The sequence below is a fragment of the Polypterus senegalus genome, chromosome 1, assembly GCF_016835505.1.
Source record: "Polypterus senegalus isolate Bchr_013 chromosome 1, ASM1683550v1, whole genome shotgun sequence".
NCBI classification, from domain to species: Eukaryota; Metazoa; Chordata; class Cladistia; order Polypteriformes; family Polypteridae; genus Polypterus; species Polypterus senegalus.
Window position 1 is genome coordinate 23,988,749 of NC_053154.1, and position 25,908 is coordinate 24,014,656.

The 25,908-nt window shown below is 42.6% G+C and overlaps 1 protein-coding gene and 1 long non-coding RNA gene across 4 annotated transcripts in view; one reads left to right on the forward strand and one right to left on the reverse strand.

Annotated features, from left to right (window-relative positions):
• The window catches only part of LOC120523421 (potassium voltage-gated channel subfamily KQT member 1-like), a 754,760-nt gene that overhangs the window by 701,547 nt on the left and 27,305 nt on the right, over positions 1 to 25,908 (forward strand). The gene's annotated exons all lie outside the window — the stretch shown is intronic.
• LOC120523434 lies at positions 7,479 to 18,712 on the reverse strand. The gene is made up of 3 exons (XR_005632626.1): positions 17,877 to 18,712; positions 9,825 to 10,001; positions 7,479 to 8,555 (listed from the first exon to the last, which is right to left on the reverse strand). It is a non-coding gene; the product is annotated as an uncharacterized LOC120523434 (long non-coding RNA).

Consider the following 25,908-nt stretch of genomic DNA (forward strand, 5'->3'; position numbering starts at 1 on the left):
ATCTGATTACCTAGAAGACCGATAAGGCTCACCATCTAATTGCCTTTTGATTGATTTCCGAAGCTTGCATCCTGATTATCTTGTGTTTGTGCAATCTGTTACTGCAAGTTTAGAAAAGAGAGAAAAAAGAAAAGCCTACGCCCATATTCAAAAAAAAAAAATCTGAAATGTCTATTTTTAAGTACCTTATATTTTAAAATCTATGTATACCTATGTATGACTATAGTTTTAAATATAAATATATCTGTGCACACACATAATATACAGTATGCATTCAACGTTGCTTAATCTGGCCAAACACCATCTGAGGAAATGGCTTCTGGTGCTAAGCAGAGACCAACTGGGAACAGAAGGTGACAGTCCACCAGTGTGTCTGGGTGTGTATATGGATGTGTGTATATTTATTAGATATAAAGCATTATACACATATATATATATATATATATATATATATATATATATATATATATATATATAGTATGTATACTGTATGTAAAAATGTGTTATGTACTGTATATTAATCTAAAGAATCAAAGTATATATGCCTCATGTGCTTTAGGATATCTGTGCTGAATTATTGTCTTAATTCTGTGGGTACTCCAGATGAGTTTCTCATGTACTTTATTTCCGTATCTTATTGCGTCAACAAGGTGGCCATGTTACTGTTTCTTTAAAGGATTTGTGTCCACCTACGCCTGAAAAAGGAAAGGTGTTGGCCAAAGCAGGCTTGAGTGGATGTTATTGTCTGGATACTTTTTCAGATTCAGTTCCCTGTTAATATCCAGCTTTAGATGTTCAGATTATTATATTTAAAATGACATCTTGCACTGTTATGAGTACAAAGCGCAAAGGAGAAGCCTGAGGGCTCACTGGTGGACGCTGTATAGCTCAATGTTTCTGGTGTAAATCTGCTCTGCTGTTTTTGCTAATTGTTGTTACTACTGCAGCGGGCCTCTTTCATGCGGTGGGACTGTGTTATATATGTTAATGTTTTTCGCACTTGCAGTTATTTCCGTCAATTTATAAGTGTGTGTTTTTTTTCCAGAATGAAGCTTAATGTTTTCTGGGCAGCATATCATTGTTTGAGGGTGCAATGGGATGGTTTAGTATGATTTAAATTATGATATAATGACATCAATTGGTATAAGTGGCTTCAAATGCCTTTAAGGTGTTTAAATTATTATAAAATGGATGATGAGATCAGGAGAGATGAACAAAGCATCGATTAAATCGCACCCAAACCCCAATGCTAACAGGTAGTTTAATCCTAAAGGTGCGTATCTGTGGTCTTTTCTCGTCTTCATACACTGAGTGCTCCAGAGGCGTTTCTACTGTCACTTAAATCTTTACCAAGGTGGCCATGTTATCTGTTGTCCACCTACCTCTGGAGAAGGAAAGCAAATTCCAAAGCAGACTTGAGTGGAGGTTAATGACTGGACACTTTCTGGCTCAGCTCCCTGCTGATTTCCACCTTCAGATGTTTAGATAGATAGATAGATAGATAGATAGATACTTTATTAATCCCAAGGGGAAATTTACATAATCCAGCAGCAGTATACTGATACAAAGAAACAATATTAAATTAAATAGTAATAAAAATGAAAAAAATTAAAATAAAATTAATGTTAGCATTTACTCCCCCGGGTGGAATTGAAGAGTCGCATAGTGTGGGGAGGAACGATCTCCTCAGTCTGTCAGTGGAGCAGGACGGTGACAAAAGTCTGTCACTGAAGCTACTCCTCTGCCTGGAGATGATCCTGTTCAGTGGATGCAGTGGATTCTTCATGATTGACAGGAGTTTGCTTAGTGCCCGTCGCTCTGCCACAGATGTTAAACTGTCCAACTTTACTCCTACAATAGAGCCTGCCTTCTTAACAAGTTTGTCCAGGCGTGAGGCGTCTTTCATCTTTATGCTGCCACCCCAGCACACCACCGCGTAGGCGAGTTTAAATGAATATATTTGAAATAACATCAGAAAACACAACAAGAGGGCTGAGGGCTCAGTGGTGGATGTTGTGTTGTTTTGTTGGTTTTTGACAAGTTGACTTGCTTTAAATATATTGTGCTGTTTTTGGTAATTGTTGTTTATTAGACTTGATTAGATAAACTCTATTAATCCCAAGGGGAAACTTAGACACATACAACAGTAGAAACAGAAAAAATAAAGGTATGGACTCAGGAGACAAAAAATACAATCAACCAATAAATAAATAAATGTACATAGTGCAGAAATTGCCGAGTGAATTTAAAGAGTACAAGTATTTAGTTTGTGACATCAGGAGGAAGCCTGAATTGGCTGATGATAGGATACAGAAAAGACCCCCAGGGACACTTCTTCTCCACGGTGAAATGAGCCTATGGCTAAAAGTGATCCAAGAGAGCGCCTCCTGGAGGGGATGACAGTATTCAATTCTACTCCCATCCTCTTTTCCATAACAATTATCCAGTGTGTCCAGGGTTTGCCCTATGATGGTACAGGCCATTGTGCTTCTTTTGTGCTCAGGTTGCTTCCCCAGGAGTCACACGGGCTACTATGGACTGGTAGAACATTTCCAGCATTTCACTGCACAAATTAAAAGACCCGAGGCTCTTTAGCAAGTCCAGTCTGCTCCGGCCCTTCTTGTCCAGCACCACTGTGTTGTCAGACCAGTCCAGTTTATTGTTCATAGTACTACTAGCTCTGCACCGCTTCCACGTCATACCCTGAATGCTGACTGGTCTCAGAGGTGCTTTGACACCCCAGATGTCCACCACCAGCTCCTTTGTCATGCTGATGTTGCAGGTGGTTCTTCCTTCACCCCAGTCCTCTATTAGCCCTCCTGTTTTTGGTTTGCCTCCATTATTAATGCAGCCTATGATGAACAAGTCATCTGGGTATTTCTGTAGATGGCACGTTCTGCTTCAATGCTTAAAATCCATTGTGTGGAGGGCACACAGGGAGGGAGGGAGGCAGGACAGTTCTGTGAAGTGCTCCAGTATTACACACCACCATTTCTGACACACAGTCCCTCAGCCTTGCAAACTGCTGTCTTTTGGTCAGGTAGTCCATGATCCAGGAGACTTTGGGAGCATCAAGATTTAAAGATGTGAGCTTTTTCCCCAGTCAGTGAGACAGAGTGGTGTTAAAGGTACTGGAAACATCAAAGAACATCATCCTGACTGGAGTCGGCTCTGTGGAGTGTGTAGATCAGAGCATCCTCCACACCTCAATGTGCCTGATAGGCAAACTGCAGAAGATCCATGGGTCTGTTTTGGAGCTGTTTTAGGACCAGCCTCTCAAAGGTCTTCATAATGTTTGAAGTAAAAGCAACTGGTCTTTGGGGTCACTGGAATGCCCTTCCTTTGGCACCGAGACCACACAGGACGTCATAAGTTGTTTATTATGTAATATATTCCACATTATTTTGGGCAGCACAGTTCTGGTTTGGTTAGTGCTGTTGTCTTACAAATCCAGCGCCCCAAGTGTGAATCCCACTGCCTGGTTGTGGTCCATGAGGAGTGTCCATGCTCTTTCTGTGTCTGTGTGGGTTTTCCTCCCACATTCCAGAGATGTCAGTATTAGAGTGACCTGAGATTCTGGACTGACCCCATGTTAGTCAGGGTGCATTTATGTGCATGAGGAGGCTCACTGTTGGACTGATGGTCCTGTCACTACCCAACTTTGATTTACTGGGGCAATAAACTGGTTATTGTCTGATGAAATGAGAAGGAACTGCAGGTGCCATGTGCAGTGAAATGTGTGGTGATGAACATCAGCACGAAAACAGTGAGCAGTCACAGTGCAAATCGAGCAGGAGGACGGATCAGGCAGACGCAGCGCCAGTCAAGGCTGGTTCATGCTGTGTGCCCAGTTGTGTTGGTCCTAAATTAGATTGAGCAGGTCAGACATGAATAGAAAGATAAGAAAGGCACTATATTACAGGATAGATAGATAGATAGATACTTTATTGATCCCAAGGGAAATTTTAATTTATTTTTGATGTATTACGCTGTGATTGCATACATATTTGCCTATACAGTGTGTTTTAAATATTGAGATCTAAAAATATATTTACAAACTGTACAATCATATGTGTCTGTGTGTCTGTCTGAAGGTCCTACATGTTCCTGACTCACTGATAGATTCAAAAGAAATGTTTCATTGATGGACAGGGGTGTAGAATTCAAATTTTCTTCTACTTGTCCACGAACAAGTAAACTTAGAAAATCCACTTGTCTGCCAGTTAAATTCACTTGCCCATAAACAAATAACAAAAGTGAAAAATAGTTTATTTTTTCTGATCTCTTTTATTGATACCAAAACTGCCTTCCATTTTAAAACTCATAAAAGTTCTTTCATGGAGTAGTATTTTGCCACCTTGCTCTAGAACATTATATAAAAGATTCCCTCATCATTTTAACTCACTAATAAACAATGCCTTCATTATACTACACTAGTTCTGTTTCACATATTACAGTTACATAACAGAACACTGTCCTGATTCATTTTCTGCCATGTTCTTCAGCATTTGTCTTGCAACATCTTCTCCCCCAAGAATCTTTACCATCTCAGACAGCATGGGCTGAATGCTGTTCATTTCTGCTTGAGCTGAACTGCATGGTTCCTGGTACTGATACTGACGGCAAATTTGGCAAAAAACGGAGTCAGTGTCGTCTGCATTTACCCACGAAAGTTCTTTGAGCCATTGCGATTGAAAAGACCGTTTTCGTTTTTTATCATACTCACGGTCACTTCTAACTTTTGTTTTTCTTTTCTTGCCCTCATTGTCAGGTTTTTCAGGGCCTGTTGTGCCAGTTTTAATCAAGAAACGATCCATTTCTCATCCGCGATGCTACTTCAGTTTAAGTAACACGCATTTAGCGAGAAAAACGTGCTTACTGCAGTGCATGATGGGTTACACACGGTAATTCCTAATGATGTATTCGAAATTCCGCAAGATGGTACGTTTCCAAAGAAGTAAATATTACCGATGTTGTTGGGAAAAAATAATCGCGTCTAAGTGAAGATTTTTATAGATATTTCATAACATTTGGAAACCGTTAGAATGTTTTCTTCTTTATTTTTAATAAACCGACAGCGCGAAACCAACTTGTTTTATATGAAAAATTCCCTAATCAAAAACGACCTATAAGACAGCTCATCAAAATTGATGTTGTCACGCAATAAATTTCTTTACTCCTTAATATATCACAACCTACGCGAAATCGCAAATTTCAGGAAAGATTAACTGCCTAGCAAGCTTTGTTATGTGGTGAAAACAGTTACATTGTAAGTAAAATGGCCAGATTTTCATGTAGAAACAATGAATTTTATCAATAATATATAAAAGTTATCGATTATAATGAAAAATCATCAGATTACATCGTAATGTCGGCATGAAAAAATACTTCTGTAAGACCGTAAGAGTGATTCCCCTTTGAAAAATCAGCCGTCATTTTGTAAACAATATTGAAGACCAATTTGAGACATGAAGAACATGCCTAAGTGGACTGTTTCCACACGAAGTACGTACCCAAATTTGAAAGTTGTGGTAAAAATGTGCCCCGCACAGCACATATAATTCTTTTTTCTCTAGAAAATTGCACTTGTCCGCACACAACTGAAACCAGAAAAACACGCTTGTCCGACGGTCAATTTACCCGTGTCAGACGAGTTGGGCGTTGGATTTCCGCACCACTGATGGACCAATATTATGGCCCTGAGGCTCAGGAAAACGCAAGTACATTTTTTAAATGTCAGTGTGCCTGGGTGTGTATATGTATTTAAATTTAATCACGAAAAAAATGAAGAATCCCACAATGATGCTCTACATTAAATGGTCAGAAAGAGCAATGTGAGTGCTGGTCTGCTGTGGGTGTAGAATGGTGCCAATGGGAGCAGGTCCAACTGCGGATTGTGCGACCACACATCAACCTCACTAGTCCAGCCCTAAGCCAGCAGCATTGTGGTTTGAGTCCCACATCCTTATCTTTTCTCTTGGTCACACTCCACAGCTTCTTGACGTACTGAGCACAGTTGCTGGTCTCGTCATCTAACTATGTCACTTTAAATGACTGAAAAACCAGGGCCAGTTTTAGGAAGCAATTACCGGTGGAGCAATCAGGACTGTGGAAGAACAGGAGGATCCCTCCTTAAAGGTTCACTAGTGCCAATAGATGAATCTTGAAAACAAAGAGCAGGAAGGGGTCTCCCTTGGATAAGGCCATGGTTGGATGTCGACAGGTCACATAACCTCTAGGCGAACAGATGGCTGTTCTTGGCTGGAGAAAGTGCAGCCAGGTTGGGTACAACGTCATGGAGAACAGTAGTTTCCCAGGCAGGGGGCAGCACAGATTTTCGCCCACGTTACTATAATATCTGAATTTACGTGTATTAGTTAGCACTGCTGAGTCATAAACCCATCTTCATGTGCTCAAATCCTGCAGAGTCTTCATTTTCTCCCCCATCTCTGGTGTTTTTTTTTTTCTCCAGTGGTTTCCTTCTGAAATTCCAAAGACATATGTTAGGCTAACTGGCAATTTTAATAGTGGATTGGCACCCTGCGCCTGATGCTGCCATTATGGCTCTGTCCCATCATGACCCTGACTTGGGTTAAGTGGATTTGAAAGTGTTATGCTACACACACACACACACACACACAACATGCATTCTGTGGACTTCGCTTTCTCCACTACAGGTTCATGACCGTATCCCGTCAGCATCAGAAGCCCATTTAGTAGTTTCTTCATCTTCCAATGCTCTTCACTGCCCATCAGTAACAAGTGTTGCTGTCCAAGCCAATCATTAGTGTATTACTTTTGATTTAATAAAGGAGGGAAAAGGAGAATGTTAGAGGGTTGGGGTCCTTCCTGGCATTCTGCTTAATATAAACAATAAAAAGAAAATTGAACATAAAGACCAAAAGAAATCCTCCATTGTCCTATGCTCTTTGTAGGGTTTTTTTTTTCTTGAAAATGTCCACCAGTAGCTGCATCTTTATCAGCAATGGGTTCATTTGTGAATGTTGGCTCCCGACACCGTCGCTAATTAAATGGGTCCCAGAGCAGAAGTTGCGGGACCCCCTGGTGAAAACCAGGACTGACGTCAAAGCTCATCACGAGACTCATCCTCCAGTCTGTGGGTGAAAAAGAAGGAGGCATTAGTGGCCACCTGTGATGAAGGTAACAACCGATACGTAACAGCCCTTGTTTCTTAATAAGAATAATAATAATTCTTCACATTTATATAGCGTTTTTCTCACTACTCGAAGCACTGCAGTGAAAGGGGAGCCAATTCAACCAGCACTAATGTGCAGCATCCAACTCGATGATACGACAGCAGCCATTATTGCGTCAGTACACTCACCACACGTGAGCTATTAGATGGTGAAATTGTGAGGAAGAGCCAATTAGAGACAGGGGATGACTAGAGGGCCAGAATGACCAGGCCATGGTGGGCAATTTAGCCAAGACTTCAGGATACACCCTACTCTTTACAAAGAATTCCCAGGGATCTTTTATGACACAGAGAGTCAGGACCTGGGCCCTACGTTTCATCTGAAGGACGTGTGTCCCCATCACTGCATTGGGATCCACATTCAGACCACAGGGTAAGCCTCACCAACACCTCTTCCAGCAGCAACCCAAGGTTTTTCCCAGATGGTCTCCCATCCAAGTACTGGCTGGGCCTGAACACGCTACAGGTGAGTGGCCATGTCTGAGGTGCAGGTGGTATGGCTGCTGGTTGTGCTGTTTTTGGTTCTTCTTTCTCTGGACTGTTTCTGTTTGTCCTTATTTAGCTTGGTTTCCCAAAAAAGTCATCCTAAAATGGCTCTTTACAGCGCATTGATAAACGGCTTCAACATTTCCAAAAAATCAATTACTTCTATGTTGTGCATCCCAACACACCATCTGCCTCGGTGTTCTTGTCAAGTGATGCCATCCTATGTGCACTGCTGTCGTGATGTGACCACATAACGCTTTCTAAATCAGCATTTTGCAGAGTGTGTGCTGTCATCTGTGACGTGGCTTTGGTTGGTGTGCCACTTAGAACCAGATGATCATCTGCTTACTGCCAGTCTTTAGCTGCTTCATCTCTTGTGCCTCCTGCCTTGGCTGACTGCTGAATACACCGAAGCACCTAATGGGTCCTCCAACAGAAGTCAGGTTTGAAAGCTCCTACTGGGACACATTTAGACAAACTAAGGGATCACTTGGGGTGACACTTCACTGTCCACATTTCCCTCGAGCAGCCCCTTGACCTTTTGGTATCTATTACACGGTGTGGATGATGTGACAGTCACAAAAGGCCATTGACACCAACGTCCCACTGTAAATGACTTTAGCCATTGTGGCCACCTGAGAATTTCTATAACAAGAAGCTATTTGTGTTCTTTTAAAGTTCATTTTATATTGATATTTTGAAGAATGACGACACTTGAGTCTGTGAGTAAAGAGGTTTGTAATATCCAAGAGAACACGGTTAAGTTGTCCACCGGTCACTGGAATACACAGTCAGGTCTGCTTCTTCTCACGCAGAGCTAAAACAGGCCCAGCATCGCTTGGGGACAATTCAGCTGTAGGAACAGAAACCTCGGAGTTTATAAACTGACAGGTACAAAGGAAAAAAAAATCACAAGCAATCAACAAGACGGGCTAAAGCTTTAATTAGAACAAGCATTTCATTTTTCAGGACTCCGACTTAGAAAGGCCATTTGAAGCCATGCGTGACAAGAGAACCAAACTATCACAACTGGTTACATTCTTGAAAGGAATAAACCTTAATGACATTTTACCCAAATATCCATCAAATACAAGTCAACAGGAAAGGATCAGGTCACTAGTCTGTATAATGACGGTGACAACTCCAAATGGTGAAGGGCCTCGTTTCTGTATAAACAGTCGTGTGCCCTGCTCGGAACTGTTTGACGTATTACTGTTCGTTATTCGCCTGAATGGTTTACTCAGTAAATCCTCCTCAATCGTGATGTAACATAACATCGAAATTCTTAAAGCCGCTTAATCCACTTCAGGATCGCAGGGCCAGGCGCCATTCCATCACAGCTGGTCACGATGAGAATCCTGGTCTTCACTTAAATTGACTTTATAATTATGTTCTCTGTTATATCCCATTACATTCAAATTAAACTAAAATGCTTAGAGAAACTTTGAGTGGATGCCATGCAACTTAAACAAACATATCAATATTACATTAGATTATTACATTTAAAAATGGAAACTACTGGCCAAGCATTGAAAGCAATAATAGAGTGATGGCTGCTCTTGGTTACAGCGTAGTAATTTGAACAGACAATGGTTTTAGAGCAAACCGCTTAAACATTATTTTCTCATTTGGAGTTGGAGGGTGTGAAGTTGTTTATAATGTAAAAGGTTATTATTTATAACCTGTAATCACTTTTATCCTAAATGTAAATCTTTCTCTCTTATATTACAGTCTTTCATCCATCCATCTAGCAATTATCTGGTGGCGTTCTGTTTTAATTACAGAGTCCCCGAAAATCCCAGCCGCACCAAAAGAGTCAATTTAAATATAAAAAAAAAAACCACAAACGGGCTTTGCATTTAATAGACAGAAGTGGCAGCCACCAGTCAGCAGCATTACGGGCCGTGTCCCGCACGTGTCGCTGTTTAATGGTAATTATGTTGTGTACAAAAATACATGCAGAACATCACCACTATGTAAGTGACAGCAAAGATCAAGAATTAATGCTTAATCGGTGTAAAATTATTATGGGGGAAAAAAAACGATCATCCCACACTGTACTAAGAGTCTAAGACCAAGCTTAAATAAATGAAACAAGCGCTCATTGGCGCAGTCACATCACCTAAAGGTCAGTCTGAACGACTAGTCCTTCTTGACTTAAACGTTTCGTGAGGTCTGTGACGGCACAGGGATTCGTCCTGCAGGTCAGGCTGCTCATTAACTGCCTCTCGCTCCAGTGCCCGCAGGTCTTATGAGCCCCAGACGCAGTCAGTTTCCTTCAGTGGGCATCTTCATTAGACTGTGGATGGAGAAGGAGACAACACTGTTAGGAAAAGCACCTATTTACGATGAGTCTGAAAAGTGGAACTTCAAAGCACAATATATACAGTATGTGTGTATATCGATATGTAATGCATAGGTATATAAAATATACCCATGTATTATTTGCACATATTTATATTAGCTGGTAAATGGGATATCAAGAAGAGGACCAAAGGTCCCAGGAGGATGGCACATTATGTGTTGTAATCACAGGGCATAAACCAAACTAGAATAGGGGACAAGGTGTTTGCTGTATAAGTATACAGATATAATCTTTTACATATGTTAACATTAAATATATCTACTATATAAAAATACACTGCTGTCTGTTTGTGGGTGTTTAGTTCCTATGAGCGATCTGATTGGGCTGCTTGGCTTTGGTGGCCCAATGGCAGTGATGAGGATACAGTCCTTAAGGGGTGCAGAAAGGGACAAAGACACATGGCACTTTAAGGGGGTGAAGAGTTCAATTCCTGACCGTGACCTCCATCTGTGGCATCTAAACCAGTTCTTCTGTCTGAACTCTGAACTCTGAGCTGCCCCCCTGCCCCTAGTAGACAATTTATACCATATGCAGTACATTTGTTACACTTGGTGTAGCTGCGTAAGTTCAGCAGCTTCAACTCAAAAAATGGGATTCAACAAAAGCCTGACGCACAGAAATGATTCCACAGACAAAATATCTTCGTTTTTAAAAGTTTAGTTAAGTTTTAAAGTAAAGCATTTCACACAAAAAAAGGAAAATTAAAATAGCAAAAAAGGAAAAATTCATGTTAAGAAAAGTTAAATTCTAAGCTTAATCTTGTTACATCTCAGATCGTTACTATTAACATTTGTGAACCATTTCAAAACGGTCAGAAAACTGTACGCTTATCCCATTTCTAACTTGAAAATGGGTCTTTCAAGTCCCTCTTTACTGGGACCTGTTCTTCCCACAGCTGAGCTTATTATCACACTGTATCTCAGTTACAGTAAGAAGGTTCTATCTCTTAATAACTTATAGGGGGCAAAAGACTGTACCATAAGTTATGACTAGGAAAGACATTTATATTCTATTCAAATTAAGCAAACATTGATAGGAGTTTAACTCATAACTTAAGATTGGCTCTTATTTTTTGGCACTGCTGTTGTTTTCTAATTTTTAGTTTTACTGTTATTATTAACTATTTATTACTCTGTATTCACTTGTGTATTATTTATTTTTAATCATTTTTTAATCTTTATAGTATAGTATAGTTCTTTACCTGTCTTGAACTTGTTCTGTGTTCATCTATATTTTGTACTGTAGTCCTGTGGCATGTTGTATTGTGCCACTGTATGCTCCAATATGGTGTTTGGATGGTTTAGCAATAAAGCCACTTGACTTACAAAAATGGAGCTATAATTGGGCGTTTGAGTGACGGTTCACTAAATACTAGCAAGGCAGACCCTGAGTGGCCTTCAAAGGCTGGAAGTATTCACAGATGGGAATTACATTTTCATAGCAGGTTATGGGAGTCCGTCTACCACCGGTGGGAATCAAAAAGTGAAGAAGAGGTCCTCGAAGTGACAGAGTCTGAGAAGCAGGCTTTACAGGGACACGATCGAGAGATTGAGACACACGAGAACATCGAGAAAAGGCACAAGAGGAGCGCTGATGCCTCATGTCTGGCAAGAGTAAAGCACACAAAGATGCTGAGGAGAGGCGCAGGAGGAACACTTCTTTTTAAATGTATTCTCTTTTAGTTAGTATTCGTGTAAAGGTTAAGAATATGAATGTCCTGTATGCTTACTTTATATACTCTGTTGAAATGGGAGGCTCAACTATGAAGTGGTTGGTGTTGCAGTTTTACAAATCCAGTGGCCCAGTTTGAATCCCATTTCTTAGTCTGCATGTTCTCCGTGTATCTCTGGAGGTTTTTCTCCAGGTACATCCCATTCCCTCCTACATCCCAAAGATGTCCGCATTAGGTTGACTGATGATTCCCAGTTGACCCCATGTAAGCGAGGGTTTGTTTTTGTGCATGTGTGGGCGCAGCGATGGACTTACACCCCATCTAGAGTTTGACAAATTCTGCTTGCATGGGCTTTAGACCTCCGCAAGTTGTGTTAAGTTGCGTTATGTCTGCATACTCTGCTTGTTGCTAACTGTTTAGGTCACAATATAACTGAGCTGTATTGAAATGATAAATAGAGAAAATCAACAGCACAGCAACTAAATACTACTCAGTGACAGCTTGGCCTGAGCCTCTACGATGAAATAGTGACGAGCGCGTTTTGGACTTTGGCGGCTGAGAGTTCTTGTCGCTTTTTATAAACATGTAATTAATAACTGGCCTGATGGGCCCCGGCCTGGAAGTTGCTGTAATTTACAGATTTGTGTTTTCTATTAAATTAACTTGTGTAAAACATTTTAATACAGCCTTTGTATATCATGGCGCCAAAGAGTGATGATGTGATGGTTGGACAAGAAAAGTACTCTGTACACCTGGCAATACCAATTCTCCTCTCTTTCTGTTATATAGTGCCTTTATATATGTCAATAATAATAAATAATGCATTTGTGTATAGTGCCTTTCATATCTATCTGTAATACAGTGCATTTCTATGTGTCAGTTAGACTGAGAGACAGATACGGTACTATACTGGATATTTCATATAGTCAGAAGGACACATGTACAGTATCTCTATTTAAATGGTGTCTTTTCTATTTGTCTGTCTGTCTTTTGAGGAGAAGACAAACAAAAAGTTGAATCCATGCTGACTCTTCCTACTCTGAACCCCAAAACTGGGCCATGTTTTCATGTGCGTCCCTTTTGACTTGGCTGCAGACCTCCAGTGGCGGACCCTCTCTAGCTTCTCCCCTGAATGATGTCACAGGGTCCTGTGGCTGGAGGTATGAAGGGGAGAGTCTTGTCTAAGCACATACTAGTTAGATGTGTCTGCTGCTCCTGAGCTAGTTATGTCTGTTTGGAATCGTCCCACTTAAAGCTGCCGTGTGAGATCCAAGTTTTTTATGGATGGTATCAGTGTTTACTTTCCGGTGTATTTTTGTGAACACAATTCCAAAGTCTTTTTTTTTTTTTTTTGTATGCCCAGAGTAGCAGAGTACATACAGTTTGTATTGTTGGAATGACTGAATGACCACAAAGCTGGATACTTTGTACCCTGGAATTTTGCACTGCGCACTGATCTTCCCTTAATATATTATAAGGCCGGACCTCTAAGAGATACGTGCAGCATCTGGCGAAAGGGACGGAGCTGTGACTGACGAGTAACGTCTGCTAAGAGAGACTGCACTGCTGGACAGCGCCTGACGCTCAAAGCCTCTTTCATTTCTGGCAGTGGTGGTTCAACATCCACAGTAGGGCCAACAAAAAGAAGCAGCCATTAGCACTTACTGGAGTCTGGTGTCTCTTCGTTACCTTTGGGTTTTTACAATATCATAGTTCTGAGTCTAATTACGAGGGGTGTCTAATGGGAAGTGAGCCTACCTATGAAGGAGTAACCAGAAATTGTTTGTAATTCCCACCAACTCTAAGCTATGGAATAAGCTGTCCTTGTTGCTCAAACGTCCTTGCTGCAGACTCCCCCGAGACAATATGACGCATGCCCGTTTCTTATCTGCTGTGAGGTTGCGGGGGAATCCAGCATGCAGACAGTTTTCTCATATGCAGCTTATTGTAGCACATTCCTTGGATACCCCCACCTGCTCGGACATCGTTCTGATGGTCCCACGATGAACTTTTCAGGGTGAGTTCATAAACTTCAGAAGTGTTTTCCTTTCTTGTTGCCCTCTGTCTGTGCAAGCAGCTGCCACCGGTAGGCTGGAGAAACAGTTGCCGAGTTGATAGTTGTGGGGGTTACAAACGAGGTCTGGTCTACTTAAGAAAACAAAATTCACATACCTGACGTTACACCATCATAGTGTGGAATAAGTGCTCTGTTGGCGCCGACCCGACACAGACTGACAACGGAGGCACAGGTGAAAATGAAGAGAAATATTTATTTTTATATTCTTCTCCGTGTCCCACAGGCCCTACACAGTCCCCAAAACGCACTGAAAAGAAAACTCCCAAAAATCTTCCTCCACTCCTCCCAGGCAGCTTTGCCCTCTTCCACCCGACTCCGACGCCCCAAATGGAGTGAGGCTGCACCAGGATGTGCTCCAGGTGCTTTTGGTTCTCCTTCCGGCAGCACTTCCTGGTGTGGCAGAAGTGCTGACCTCCAGAGCTCCAGGATTGTCAAGGCACCCCCTGGTGATGGCCATAGACCCCCACAGGGTTGACCCTGATGGAATCCAGGGGGGCTGCCCTCTTGTGCCTGTCCTTCCCTGCTCGAGGCGTCCCGATGGGGCAGGATCCCTGGTCGTCTGCCGCAATAGGTGGGCTCAGTTCTCATCAAACACCCCTTTGTGCTAATGTTTGGGCACATAGAGAACTGAATTTATTTTAAAACGTCTCCACATAGACAAGTGTGCACAATTATTAGGCAGGTGAGTATTCGTTAGTTCTGTGCACCTTTTACAACTCTAAACCGTACAAACCTGAGCGCCTGTCTGATGTGCTCCTCTTCAGGTGCTGTGATTGTGTGGCATATTAAGGTGGGCATCACTATTAGGCAGCTTCGTTACCTCGGGTAAAATAGGCCAAAAAGTGAGATTTAACTGACACTTAAAGGCACAAATTGTGAAATGGCTTTGTGACAGAAGCAAGATCAAGAAAAATAGAAAAAAGACAGAATATGTGAGGTTTGATGTGAGCAGAATACAGAAGTTAGAAGCTACTGAAGAGGGTGGATAAATGTAAGCAGCTAGGATCAGTGGTAACATAAGACGGAGAATTAGAAACAGAGATCACTCACTAGGCATGGAAAAATTGGAAGAAGGCGTCGGGAGCGTCATGTGATCGAAGAATTGAGGTGAGGGTTAAAGGTCAGGTTTTTAAGACAGTGGTAAGGTCAGCCACGGTGTATGGCACTGAGACATGGGCAGTAAAGGGGGCACAGGAGAAGACGCTGAGATGGGTGTGTGGAGTTGCAAAAAAGGACAGAATAAGAAATGAGAGAATCAGAGGTACAACAAAAGTTGGGGAGACATCTAAGAAAGTACAGGAGAGTAGACGTGTGATGAGGAAAGACAATGAATACGTGGGCCAAAGAGGGAGTACAGGGGAGGAGAAAATGAGGGAGCAAAAGTGGAGGTGGATGGAGAAAGTAAAAGAAGATCTGAAGGAGGTGCAGGACTGAGATGTATGGAGAAGGTTGATCAGACACCTCGACCCCACTTAGAAGTGGGAAAGAAGAACACTCTGTAAATTGAGACGGGACCATTGTACAGATCAAACGGTGTGCTGTAGATAGTCAGCAGTGTGGAGGAAAAAATATACAAAGACTTGAGAAGAATTAAACAGGAAGCCATTAGCCTCCAGTGCCACCATATTCCAGAACTGCAACCTACCTGGAGTGTCCAGAAGTACAAAGTGCCAGGTGCCCAGAGACATGGTGAGGGTAATGAGTCCTGTGAATGATGGCCACCCTGAATGAGAGTCATAAGTTGAAGTGTAAAGATTAAGACAAGAAATGGCTGATTTTTTCAAAGGTTTTATGGACAGATGAAATGAGAGTGACACTCGGTGGACCATACAGGTGGGCCCATGGCTGGATCACTAATGAACACAGGGCACACTTCAAGTCAGGTGCCAGCAAGGTGATGGAGATGCCAACATCCTGTCTTTGCTTTGTCATTCTGGAGTATTGAGTGTTGCTTGATAAGGGAAAAAAAAATGAGTGACTATAGCATAAGGCAGCTTAACAAAACACGGAACAACGTAAAGGGCTCTGAATACTTTATGAATCCATCGTATCGGCTAAAAACATTTATATATTGTGACCAGAAGACAGACGTGCTTAAGACGATTCGTAATGTTGGGGCACCAGATGGGTGCGATGGCCCCAATAAACAGAATTGCTTTTAAGCTAATAGAAAGTATAAGCACACAATTGAGCATGCCTGGGGTCAGATGCCAGGTCTGATAGCAGACGCCACCCTCTGGGGACCGTCTGGCTTTGTAGAAACCTCAACCAGCTCTGGGCGCCGTGGCCGGGTCAGTTGCTCAGAGCTACAGGTGGCTTAGGATGGAAAGTTAGTGTCAGCGTCCCCCCCACGCGTACCTCGGCAGGGCCTGGAGGGCGATCCCCAGACGCCCATGTGTGAAAATATGTAAGAAAAAGTCATCCTTTTAAGTATATTTATGCTTTGCCCTGCCTATATGCATACGTGTGCAAGTTTCACAGTTTCTAGTGCGGGCAGTGATGGAGTCTACTGTAGAAAGTTGCTGTGTAACATCAAGGACTGGGGTCTGTTTCCCAACCCTGTGCTTGAGTTTTAAAAAACTGTGAACTTCAGCTCTGTTACCTCTAAAAGTGTCCTGATCACATTTTATAAAGAATGGTTTATATCTCACATCCTTACTCTGTAACCATGTGAGCTTCCCAGACTCCTGTAGTCAACGAAAAATATAACAAATATAGTGTACCAATGCTCAAAAGTATAACGTATCTTAACGTAGTGGTGGAGAAAGGAGCCTCATAAATATAAAGGAGTACATTTTATACTGTGGACAGCATGGTGGCGCTGTGGTGGCACTGCTGCCTGGCAGTATGGAGACCAGGGTTTGTGTCTTAGGTCCTCCCCGCGTGTGAGGTTTGCCTGTTCTCCCCGTGTCTGCGTGGGTTTCCTCCCACAGTCCAAAGGCATGCGGGTATGCTGTATGCATGGACTGTATGAGTGTGTTTGCCCTGTGATGGATGGGCACCCTGTCCAGGGTTTGTTCTTGCCTTGGGCCCTGTGCTAATTGAGATAGGCTCCAGAGACCCCTGCCACCCTGTTCAGGACTAAGTGAGTTAGACAGATTTTTAAATTGTACTTCAGTCCTTTACTGTGTCACCCTGAGCAAGTCGCTTCAAACGTCAGGGCTGCACTTGTGAACAGTTTAGCACCATACTCGTAAAGCGCTTTGGGGTGTCAATCACTGCAGAAAGACACTATATAGAATATCGGTACCGGCTGGTTCAAATCAAAATTCACCCACTCTAAAAATGATTTTGAGGGGTGATGATCTTTAGTTTTTGGCAGACAGCGCCAGTTTTTGCGACAGCCCGCTGGACGTGAACAGGCAGCAACTTCAAGTTCAGTGGCGCTCTTTAAAGCTGGCAACTTTTGCTAACAGACAGGACATCAAAGCCTCTCCGGAGCAGCTGCAGAAGGACATGAAAGTCGAGCGTCAGCCTCATTGCTGCTCAGCGTGTAAATGAATCCACTACCGCAGTGCACTTGAAAGGACTTTCCAGTAACGGGGCAACAGTGTCTTCCTTGTCTGTTCAAATTCCGTAGCTCTTTGTAATCCCACAGGTTGAAGAAAAGTGCTTCGGGGCAGCAACGATTTTTGGTCTGCGACTTGACTCGGTGCTTCACTGCTGGACACGTCTAAACAAGTCATTTGAGTCTTTGGTTCAATAAACAAATCAAACAAATCTTTCATTTACTCATTCGTTCATTTTCAAGGCCTACTTACTGTTTGGTGGGGCGGCAGCAGCCTCAAGGTCATAACCAACCCAGGAGAGGAACGCCGGCACACTGCAGGACACACTCCCTCACACTGGGCCAGTTTAAAGATTCAAACTTACCAAACCTCCGCAATTACCCTGCGCCTAAGCTTAGGATACACTTAGGCCCCACCATGACATTATGTTATTAACTTTACGTGGCACACCTTTGAAAAAACTGCAATTTCTGAAAACTCCACAGCCAGCCCCTTCATCAAGTGCGCCCTTACTTTAGCTTGCACTGCACTGTTCATCACAGCAGTCTTACCTTACGACATAGGTGGTCACATCTGCGCTCGCTCATTCAGGGGGTCCACCGTGGGGCTTCAACAGGAAGCCTTATGTTTGCCTTTCAGCACCTAACTGTGCCACACTTGCTCCTTTTTAAAACATCACAAGTATTCATCCATCGTGTCACAAGTCCAACAGGTGAAGTCATCGAGCTGAGCTAAGAACGTGGTGCTCACCCTCGGTGCTTGGGACTCCTCAGTATGGGAATGGCTTCCAGAAAAGGCTGACTTTTCATTTGCCATTTTGTTTATGCCTTCTCCGACCTGTGGCATTCATAAAGCAGTTCATTCTCTTAAGCGGTGGCAGGACCCAACCCTTGATGGCAGGGCACAGCCACTGCAGTATGAGAATGCAGCAGGATGGTGTCTCAGGCAGGTTTGGTCTGCTGCAGCTGCAAAGGAATAAAGTGAAAATGTGCCCAAATGGTGGGTGTGCCGTGGACTGGCACCCTGCCCGCAGTGAGTTCCCGTCTGGCACTGATGCTGCTGGGATCGGCTCTGACAATCTGTGATCCTTAGGTGATTGGAAGGGCTGTGAGAATGCGAGGTATACTGGGTGCAGCCCGGATTATCCTGGAGTGTCCTCGGCTGCATTCCCCTCTGTTTCTTGATGATCTCTTGAAGAAAAGCCAGTTTTTGATCAAAGAGGTGAATTTTTTTTTTCTTTTCTTTTTTTTTTTGGAATCACCAGGCTACAGTTTGACTTTAGTCCTCATTAAAGTGCAGCTTTGAAATAAAAGCCTCAGGTTTTCCTGCGTTAGCACATTTTAAAAGTTTGATCCTAATAAAATTTGTTGCTGGCAGGTCGCCACTGAAAATGGTTGTGGAGCAGCGCAGCCCCTCCTCGCTGCAGGGTCCAGCCTCCATGCCCGTGAACTTAGGAGGGACTCCTGATCTCAGAATAAAGGCGGCCGTGAGGAGCACCACAAAGGTGTCCGCGTCATCCAGGGGGCTGAGAGAGCCACAGGGCTGGTGGCAGGGGCGCCCAGTCATCAGAGGGCAAAATGGTGGGTGGACAGTGATGGGGGATTGAAGTCTAACATGCATTTTAAAATTTTAAAACAGAAAGGTGAGCCCTGAAAACACTGCAGCCACAAACTGAAATTAGTCACTGCACAACGGGCTCTGGGCTCACAGTTTGGTTTTGTTGTTTTTTTTTATAAATTTGTAAAAATTCTTAAAATTCTGTTTTTGATTTCTCATTCTGGGCTATTATTGACTCTTGTTTGATGAGAGAAAACATTGGTGTCAAATAATATTAGCATACGGCTGGAACTGAACAAAATGATAGATAGATAGATAGATAGATAGATAGATAGGAAAGGCACTATATAATAGATAGATAAGAGTTACTTCCCTCTCTATGTAGTTAGCTTTTATGTTATATCTTATATATCAACCTTGTGTCTTCATCTCTCATATAGTTCTTTTCGTAACTATAATATATCTTTTATGCAGCATGATTCACATTTACCCGTATATAGTGCTTTTCATATCTATTTAGCATGTAGCACTTTTCTTATCGTTCTTATTTCCAGTATCTGTTATGTCCTTCACATCTATTCTGTGGCACCTTTCATGTGTCTCCATATTACATGGAGCCTTTCCTATCTATAGAGTATGTTTATTATATACACAATCATCTGTATCTGGTAGAGAGCTATGAAAGGCACTATACAGTATATCTAGTTTTCATATTTATTGTATAGCATCTTTCTATGCACCATTAATATTGCCTTTTTCAATCTAAGATGCCTTTTACATTTCTTCTAGAGTGTCTTTCATATTTATTTGTATAAATCTATCTTTAGGTATAATTTAGTTCCCCTCCATTCAGCCTATCGTATAGCATATTTCATATGTATCTATTTCATTTTCTATATAGTACAGAGCACCTTTTGTCTCTATCTGCCATATAGGGAGATGTTGTCATTATCTTTTATATAACGTCTTCCATATCCATCTACTATATTCTACTCTCACATCTGTCTAATATTCAATGTCTTTCTTATCAGTATGTCCATTATTTAGCATCTTTCACATGTGTCTAATAGAGAGCTGTTAAAGACACCATGTATCTATTTTATATAGCACTTTTTATATCTATTGTATAGCATTTTCCTTATGTATAATTTATGATGCCTTTCCCTGTCTATGGTGCTTTTCATATCTGTTTACCTATCTCTTATACAGGGTCTTTCATTTCTGTTATAGATCTACTGTATATCCTTAACTGTAATATACAGTAGTTAGATTTTCCTGTCTGCCTGTCTATCTATTATAAGTACATTTCATATTTTTCTATATAGTATACAGAACCATCTATCTATCTATCTATCTATTATATAGTGCCTTTCATATCTATCTATCTATCTATCTATCTATCTATCTATCTATCTATCTATCTATTATATAGTGCTATCTTCTATCTATCTATCTATCTATCTATCTATCTATCTATCTATCTATCTATCTATCTAATTATATAGTGCCTTTCATATCTATCTATCTATCTATCTATCTATCTATCTATCTATCTAGCTGTCTGTCAGGCTTTCATGATGTGCCTACTAATGACATTATCTTTAATTGATGAAGCAGACACAACATTCCCAGCTGAAATCCCAAGTGGACCCTATCCCAGCAGCATCGAGTGTTAGACAAGGCCCAATTCCAGGTTGAGCGCCTGTCCACAGAAGGCACACATAGGCATTAATTACGAATCGCCAATTAACCTGAGATTTGGACAGAAAGCCACAGATAGGCACAGGTAGATCATGCAGACTCCACATAGACGCTGAGCCAGTGCACTATTTGAACCCAGGACACTGCATCCCTGCGTCAGCAACACTAACCACTGCACCCCACTGTGCACTAACAGTGAAGATGGTTCCCTTTAATGTGCCGCTCATTACAGATGGCAGATTTCCCATAAAATCCCTGCTCCTTGTTACACAAACGGCTTCTCTTTGTGTTGTTTCTTCTAATCCCAGTCCCCCTAAATAAGATGTCGTACGAGGTCGGAGGAGCTCGTTGAGTATGAATATGCCCCCAGGAGCGCACACCTGCCTCCGTCTGTCTGTGAAAGAGCGGCTTGTCTGGCTCTCCGTGTGTGCCATGCTGTGGAGGCACACACACACATACACACACACACACACACAGGAGCAGCAGCAGGCTTGGGTATCAGCTGGTTAGTACAGGTGTTCCCAGGACAATGCCTGCCATTCTCGAGCCGTGAGGGCCTGTTGAAAAGGGTCAAGCAGAAGTCACGGGCTACCTCTGAAAGGTGCTTTGTCCAAGCCCGACATGCTAGCCAAGTCCAATAATGAAGTTAGCTGGGGGGATTGTAAACTTAGCGCCCTTGGAAGGCAGTGGCAGGCGACAGCCCCCCACCCATTGTGTCAGTGTAAGCAGCACCAGGTCTCCTTAGGCAGTGTGCTTTCAGTGGCTTCTCCATTCGTTTCAGGTTCCTTCAGCAAAGGCGTGCAAGCAGCACCTCTTTTAATGGAGTCACATTGTGTGTCAGCTCTGCCGCTGCAAATGCATGAAGAAAGAGGAATATAAAACCGAGGTCACCATCGTAAAACAAAATCATTACCAAAACGATGCTGTCAACCTCTCATTTCAGCATCTACCTTTACTTACAACAACAACAACATTTATTTCTATAGCACATTTCCATACAAATGATGTCGTTCAAAGTGATTTACATGATGAGGAAAGAAAAATATAAAAATAAGATTAGGCAGTACTAAGTAACAAAGAATGAAGTAAGGTCCGATGGCCAGGAGGACAGATAAAAGTACAAAAAAAAAAACCTTCAGAGAGCTGGAGGATAAAAACAAAATCTGCAGGGGCTCCAAGGCCTCGAGACCACCCGGCCCTAACTGGTCATTCTACCTCACATCAATGATCGCAATCAGCCCTCATGGCTTTTAGGCTTCACATGGAAGTTAGACGACGATGGTGTGACAGATAAATGCCACAGTGCACAAAGCACCCTCTCCACCACTATACTCATACAATAACTCCAAATACACAATAAACAATTCCTCCACTCCCAGACGCGTTGCCACCCTTCCACCCAGCTCAGCTCGCCGTCTGGGAGCTCCCACAGTCCTTTTATATTCCCTGACCCGGAAGTGTTCCCAATCCCCAGTCCATGTGATTCTTTATCACTTCCGGGTCAGGTACAAGTCCTTTTCTTCAACCCTGAAGTACGTCACTTCTGCCGTCGCTCTGCTTATGACGCACGTCCGAGTTATAGGGCACATGTGACTCCTTGTGCCTCCCTGCAGCTCCCTCTTGCGGCCCCTGTGGTTTCCAGCAGGGCTTTGGATAAAAACTCCATTGTCCATGATTCCCTGCTGGTCTTCGGGGCACCTCCATACTGCAAGGAGGGCTCCATCTGGCGGCCTGGGGGTATTGGCCGGGATGACAAGCCGGCCATATACCACAATGGTCATGTGGACCTCTGGCCTTCAACCTATCAATGTAGTGACTGCATGGTGCCCTGATCAGGTGGTGGTGGCACAGATCACCACCACAGAAAACTGGAAAAAGAACAGCAGAGAAAGGGGTTAGTACGGATTGTGGAGCCATGATAAAAACGATAGGTAAATGCATATGCAGAATATCAGGGTTACACTAAAATGAAGCTTTTTGAATCCTTTATACTCAGTATCAGACTAATGCCCTATAGCGGTGGATGTCACGGGCTAATGGGAAGAAGAAGAAGACATTACATTTATGTAGCAAGACCACCTAGACCCCTCTAGGCATTCTACCTCACATAAATGACCTCAATCAGTCCTCATGGTATTCAGGGTTCTCATGGAAGGACTTGATGATGACGGTCACATGGACTTTTGGCCTTTAATCCACCAATGTAGGACATCACGGTGCTTTGATCAGGTGGTGGTGCCGTAGGTCGCCACCACAGAAAACCGGGAAAAGAAAAGAAGAGAAAGTAGGGGTTAGTACGGATTTTAGTGCCACCATGAATAGTTATTATAATGAATTGAATATACAGAGTGTCAGGATTAAATTAAAATCCTGAGAAGGCCATGTTAAAGTAATGAGTTTTCAGCAGTTTTTTAAAGTGCTCCACTGTATCAGCCTGGCGAATTTCTGTCGGTCGGCTATTCCAGATTTTAGGTGCACAACAGCAGAAGGCCGCCCGCCTCACCACTTCTTTTAAGTTTAGCTTTTGGAATTCTAAGCAGACACTCATTTGAAGATCTAAGGTTACAATTTGGATTGTAAGGTGAGAGTCACTCCGATATATAAGATGGAGCAGATTATTTAAGTGGGGACAGCTAGAAGGCAAGGCCCTGGGACGAAGGGGTGGGGGGTACTGCACGCAGTGTTGCGGAAACTGTGAGCAGCATGGTGGAGTGGCTGCTGAACAAGCCAGTGGTCCTCTTTAGGGCCACTCACCACCAATATTACATAAAGTACAGATTCCATTCCTCCACGTCATGACAGTATATTTTATAAAATACTTAGAGAATGATTTCCGAGTTCAGCTGACCCTTGATACCCCCTCATTACCACTTGGTATTTCATACACTGGTGATGCCCCTTGTGAAAGGAGTTATAAAATGAAGATTGATCTCCTGCTAGCATTCACTGCTTAATATTGTATTCTTGATTGCTTAGTTTATTTTCCTCGTGATGGCAATGCTACAGTATACAGTATAGCAAAGATGGACTGATTCATAATCACAAAAGAAAAACACAATATGAATAAAAAGAAGAGTCGTGGGTGGCAGTTTGACACATTCAGTACGGCCCAGAATTCAGACTGTCGACTGTTTGATTCTGGTGGTTACAATTTACACACTGATTGACTTATTAGTTAATAATAAGTGAATTAAGTCACTCAATTAAATTAATACGGTTCAATCCCCTCCTAGAATTTCTAATTAAAATCAATTAATAAGGATCATTTCTGATTAAAATCCCTTTAATAAAAATAAACGTAGAAATGTTTTGTTTTTTTTCCTAGACATATATAATGGCCTCATAAAGGTAAAGCAGGACTTCAGTATTCTTGCTGACAGCTCATAATTAATTCTGACTGTGGGCTACAGAAATGTGCTTTGACTGGAAGAGCACATGCGTGTGCGTGCGTGTATATCCGTCATTACCGACTCACCGAGAGCCACATCAAACACACGAGGCATCCCGTTGCTGGATTAAATAACCTCTGTGTTGGCTGCGGTTTGATGAAGAAAATCTGTCAGCTTCATCACATGGAGCGCTTACACTTGGGGTGGAACCACGGAGCAGCCAGGCCTGAACTGGTGGCCATTGTGACTGAGTGTGGCTGTCTGCTCGATGAGGTGTCCCGTTCAGATCCTGTGGAGCTGGTCATCTGCTCGCTGCCACTCTGGCACTGGATACTCGCATTAGAAAATCAAGTGTAAGAATGAGTGAAACAGGAGTGTGTCAAGTGTATTAAATGGTGAAAGGTCAACCACATTTTGTGTCGCTCGTCCCTTCAGTAAAGCCGTGAACTGGGGGCTTGCGAGACAACAGGAGTCGGGCGCCTGTCCCATGTACTTGTAGTTCATAATGACACAAATCTGACAAGAATCCATCTATTTTATTTACTTGCTTTCTTTCATTTATGGGAAACCACTGCCTACTCTGTTCATATCAGATATAAGCAGACAGAAGACCGATCTTGGGTGGCACCCCAGTCTATTAAAATCGAACGACAAGGATGGGAATAAACAGATCAGTCTAATATAGTGCCTTTCGTGGTGGGCGCTCTCAGAAAGTGTTTTATAAAGCAATCCGACTGTGAACTTTTACAGAGTGCGTTACAGAGTGTTTGGAACTGATGCAGTGCCTTTCATCAACAGTTAGATGTCACCTTTTCCACTTGACTACAGCGAGATACTGAACAACACGTCATGCCTTTCAAGTAAACGCCAAGAAAACAACAGGGTCTGGAAAATTTACAACTAAGATAAATAATTTAAAAACATCCCATCACGGATTTTCTTTATGTTATTACACTATCATGGAGAGCTAGTGTCTACTACTGTGCCTGGTAGGACCCAGAGCTGGACGAGGTACTAGACCACCTCACAGGGCACGTTAATGCACACCAAGACTCATTCACACTGGGCCAGTTTCGTGATGCCAGTTAAGTAAAATACAGTGCCACTTATTTTTGTGTTGTGCTCATCACTGAGGGCAGGAGCAGAGCACTGTGAACAATTATAAATGTAGCTTGTACTGACTGTGGTGGGTTGGCGCCCTGCCCAGGGTTTGTTTCCTACCTTGCACCCTGTGTTGGCTGGGATTGGCTCCAGCAGACCCCCAGGATATAGCAGGTTGGATAATGGGTGGATGGATTGTTTCTTTGTGGTGGCGGCCTGTGCCACCACCACCTACTCAAAGCATCATGGTGCACCAACATTGATGGACTGAAAGCCAGAAGTCTACGTGACCATCATCATCAGGTCCTTCCATGAAAACCCTAAATACAAAGAGGACTGTTTGACTTATGTTAGGTAGATTGCCCAGAGGGGACTGGGCGGTCTCATGGTCTGGAACCCCTACAGATTTTATTTTTTCTCCAGCCTCTAATAGTTTTTTTTTTTGTTTTTTCTGTCCACCCTGGCCATCGGACCTTACTCTTATTCTATGTTAATTAATGTTGACTTATGTTTATCTTTTATTGTGTCTTCTATTTCTCTATTCATTTTGTAAAGCACTTTGAGCTACATTTTTATGTATGAATATGTGCTATATAAATAAATGTTGATTGATTGATTGATTGATGGATTGTACTGAATACTAAATACAGAAGGGCAGCGCAGTGCTAGTGCTGCTGCCTCGCAGTAAGGAGGCCAGGGTTGGCGTTCGGTCCTCCCTGCGTGAAGTTCACATGTTCTTCCAATGACTGCGTGAGTTCCCTGCGGCTGCCCCCGTTTCCTTCCACAGTCCAAAGACATGCAGGTTAGGTGAACTGGCAATCTTAAATTGACCCTG